The 4,300-nt window shown below is 32.0% G+C and overlaps 1 long non-coding RNA gene across 3 annotated transcripts; it reads left to right on the forward strand.

Annotated features, from left to right (window-relative positions):
- Positions 1–762: 762 nt before the first annotated feature.
- On the forward strand, positions 763–3,258 carry LOC141693657 (uncharacterized). 3 transcript variants are annotated; one of them, XR_012563175.1, is made up of 3 exons: positions 763–1,037; positions 1,195–1,251; positions 2,133–3,258. It is a non-coding gene; the product is annotated as an uncharacterized LOC141693657 (long non-coding RNA). The 3 variants fall into 3 exon arrangements; XR_012563176.1 differs by having other exon boundaries at positions 774–1,251; positions 2,133–2,869; positions 2,984–3,258; XR_012563174.1 differs by having other exon boundaries at positions 763–1,251.
- Positions 3,259–4,300: the final 1,042 nt, after the last annotated feature.

The raw sequence follows: 4,300 nt of genomic DNA on the forward strand, positions 1-4,300 counted from the left end.
ATGATCGAAAATACAATGGATCTCAAATATAATAGTTTATGCCAAGTCAGATATTACCTTCAGAATATGCAACAAGTTTAGACACATCAAGCTCACACAACAATATCACCACATAGCGAACACAAGTACATATGTGTATGTGTGTGCTTAGCTTAATAACATGCTCTCTACTAAACCAAGAACAAAGACATACAAGTTTCAACATGACAATTCATGCGAGTTAATAGCTCCCAAGCTGAGAACTAGAATAGATCTTAAACACTTCGTTACTTAGCACTAGCCATCATTCAGGGTTAACAAAGGATTTCTATGTCTCCTTTATTAATACAATACTACTATATAACTATATATGATTTTTTGAAATGCTCGGTCTAAGGTTAGGTGGCTCCTCAGTGCAAGTGAGTTACGACCGCCATAAGACTTCACAAGCTCAGGCTAAAGGTTGGGTGGCTCCTCAGTGTAAGTGAGTTACGACCGCCAAAAGGCTTTGCAAACCATGTTGTACATGCATAAATATTTACGTGGCTTATTTAACTGTGCAATGGTCGAGATCCCTAAAAATTTATGCACTAACACTACTACAAATTTAAGCTTAGGAGACACCACTTGCATAACATCTCTTTCTATGTGCTATGCAAGAGAGGTACTTACATAACATTTGTTTCAAAAAAGCTATGCAAGGTATTATTAATAATTCTGAAAATGAATATAAAATAAAAAAGAGAGTCTACCACAGCGTTTATTCCCCAAGCGTTCTTTAAGTGTTAAGTTAGATAGCACTATAACAAGAGCTATGTAAGATAGCATATTATAAGTAATTTCAATTTTTTTATTTGATTTTAAAAGCCTAATGACACTTCTCAAAGCGCTATCCTAGTAAACGTTTCTTTGGAAATATTTTTATATTTGTAATAATAATAAATCAGTAGTGTTCAAGAGGGCCGATGGCTTTTTTGTTTTTATTTCAGTACGTGGTAAACTGCATCAAGCCTTCATACAAATCGCCAGAAATTTTATCTCTTGGCAGATTCTTCTAGGTCATCATTGAGAAAATTGAACTTTGCTTTCTTCAATTCTAATGTTTCATCTACAATCTGTGAACATTTCTAACTTCAAATCGATGTGTGAGTATTCGATTTGTGGGTTTTGAAATTTTAGGGTTTTTTAACTGGGTTCTTTAGTTTTAAATTTCAGAGTTTTTGATTGTGCCTTCTTCACTTGATGGGTCTAATTCGCTGAAGACAAATTAAGGTAATTTACTTATTTTTCATATGCAACTCCTTGTAAATGAAGGTTGATTGTAAGTTTTTATTCTGAGAGTAGAGTATTTAAATTTTTTAAAAATAAGATATACATACAATATTTGTGCTTTTGATTCTGTAATGAAGCCATTTTAGAACTCAACTCTTCACCTAATGAAATCCAAATACGAATTATAGAGTAATAACATTTTGATTGCAAAAATTAAAGGAATAAACAAGTTTATGGATACTTTCTTATGTAAAACAGTAGAAGCTACACTTTATGCTACCGTGTAGGTACGCACAATATATCAGACTTTTAAGTACAATATAATATAGATCTTGATATGTTTCATTTGTTTATCTTATTTCATCGCTTTTTAAAATAACTGTTTTCTAAGGAAATCCTATATATGATCACACAATTTGCGAGCTAAATATAGCAATCAGTTGTATTCAATTTCATTCTACCTAAACCAACCTGAATTATAGTAGTTTTAGTGTTCTCCCTCCTCGTAAGGATGCTGATCAATATATAATCGTTTATTATAAGTAGTCCACACAAATGATTAAAAGGTTAATAGACTTGGAAGCTAATATTGTAATCTATTTATGTAAATAAACCTGGACCAGGTAAGATAATAGTGCAAAGGCACACACTTATGTTTATATATATTGGTGTTGCTCATTAATGTCTCTGTGTATGTAGGCAAGATGCATTGCATGTGTAACAAAAAATTAAATAATTTTCAGATATGGGACATGATAGAAAATTTAATTTTGTATATAATACTAAATTAAAGCATTGGTTTTAAAGTAAAATAAAGCATTAGTTTTACGAAGATATCTAATTTGGCGTGTCACTGTGTATTTGTATTTTAATATGTGCAGTTTTAAGAAGTCAGGGAAGGGAAAGAGGCCAGGAAAAGGAGGAAAGTGTGTTTCTACAATAGGCTGTTAAAGGTTTTCTTAATTTTTTAATTACTTCAATTTTCTCTTGCTTTTCTCTAACCGAATATTTTTGTTTAGTTGGAACTAATTTTTTTTGAATGAGTTCTGAGCGTGCAAGAAGCAGAGCAAATTTTGGTTGCATTAAGTTCATAATCTGTGACTTATTTTGGTAAGTCCATGAGGTGAGAAACATACAATGGCTGGCCTATAAAAATAATTATGTAAATAAAAATGTTAGGAACAGAACAACACAAGTAGTTTTGAGAGAATTTATCACTATTTTGGTGAATATATTGCTTATTTTAGGTAAATTAGTTAATGAGTTCATTGTGGGCATTAGTAGATATAGTTGCATTTAATTACTTTTAAATAAGTGCTCACATTGAACAGATGCAAAGCTATATATGAGCCGCCAGAGGATTCTCAGAGCTAGCTTGAAGTATGATTTTTTTTTACAATGTAGGCTACTGGATTTATTGTTCTCCTTTGTGAAACCAACGTATCTTGATATGTATATATAGTGTTGTTCTGTCAGGATATCTATAGCTGGTCTACAGTGTTCAGGTAAGTTAAATATTTTGTTATATTGTTAGAAGTTAAAGTTCTATTCAATTTTTCTTTCTAGATTTGTTTGGAATTACCCTTCTTGTTTTGGAAGATTTCTTCATTTGATGAAGGTTTGATTTTCACTGTTTTGTATCTAAAGTGTCTATTATATCTCTTGATTTCATTCTTCTTATATATGTGATCATTGTGATTTTTTTATCCTAGCTGAGTTTTGCAACTTGCAGGTGTAGAAAAGAGCAAATAAAAGGAAATTGAGAGGCATTGATTCTGATGAAGTTGTTATGGAAGAGGACACCTTGAGCTACTTAAAAATAAGCACCAAAGCTTCCAGAGTAATATTGGGCCAAGTGTAAATTCTTAATGCTATGGTTTTGGTTTATTATGTATGGGTAGTTTAGAAAGTTTTCATTTGTAAGTACTGATCTTATATGATTGCTATAAGGTTCATGTAAGTTGTTGATATTTGGAACTTAAATAAATATATAGAAGCATTCTAAGCTGTGATAGTCTAAGTTTTATTAGCATTTGAATTGGAATTGTCAAATTTTATTATCTCTATAAATTTTGATTTTTAAGGAATTTTATAGGTTAAAAATGGCTGAAAAATAATTGTATTATAATTTTTAAAAATGCAAAAGATTGTATAGCGATTCCAAATGGGTTTTGTAAGCGATGTTATTTTCAAGTTAAAAGACTTAAATAGCGTTTGTATAAGTGCTATCTAAGTAGCTAATGCACTTGGATAACGCTTACTTGCATAACACTTTTAAAAGAGTTATTTAAGTAATGCACTTGGAAAGCGCTTGAGAAAGTGCTATGTAAGTAAATTGAACTTGCATAGCACTGGCTTACGTAGCACTTAAAAGAGCTATGCAAACTCAAAAACAAACGCTATGCAAGTTAAAATCTGTAGTAGTGTAATATCCATGTAGCGAGTATTCGGTCAGCAATCCCAAACCGTAAGGCTTTAGGTTACTAGGCACAAAGTCCCCTCAGACATAATTACTCGAGTATTAATGAGCCCAACCTAGTCAAGTATACCACTTTTTTTTCCTTTTTTTTGTAATTTATTACTAATATCATACATTAGTTAAGACTAATTTTTTTGACCTCCTTCATTCTTCAATAGATCCTAGGTGTGGGTCACCCACGCCTAGGAAGCATGACTCGAACAACGCCTAGGAATCGTGTTTCCTGAGCGTGGTTAGGTCCCTTCTTATTTTCCCTTGTGATTTGTCACAAAATTCAGGGTAAATATTTTGATCTTCATTCTTTTTTGGAAAGGAACATTCTAGAGTATTCTCGAATTTGGTAGAATACTATAAATTTTAAATTGTATGGGCTTCCCGCCCTTTATGATTTGACAAGCCCATCTCCTTTTGGCCAAATGACAGTTGAGTTCCCTAATGGAGGGCTTATAAGGAGTGTAGTGTGAGTTCATTTCTCACACTTCACTTTCACAAAAAAATTGCTCTATATTTTCTTTCTCTCTGCAATACTTTCTCTCATTCTTTGCCACGACAAGGCGATTTCCATAATAT

The sequence above is a fragment of the Apium graveolens genome, chromosome 10, assembly GCF_009905375.1.
Source record: "Apium graveolens cultivar Ventura chromosome 10, ASM990537v1, whole genome shotgun sequence".
NCBI lineage: Eukaryota > Viridiplantae > Streptophyta > Magnoliopsida > Apiales > Apiaceae > Apium > Apium graveolens.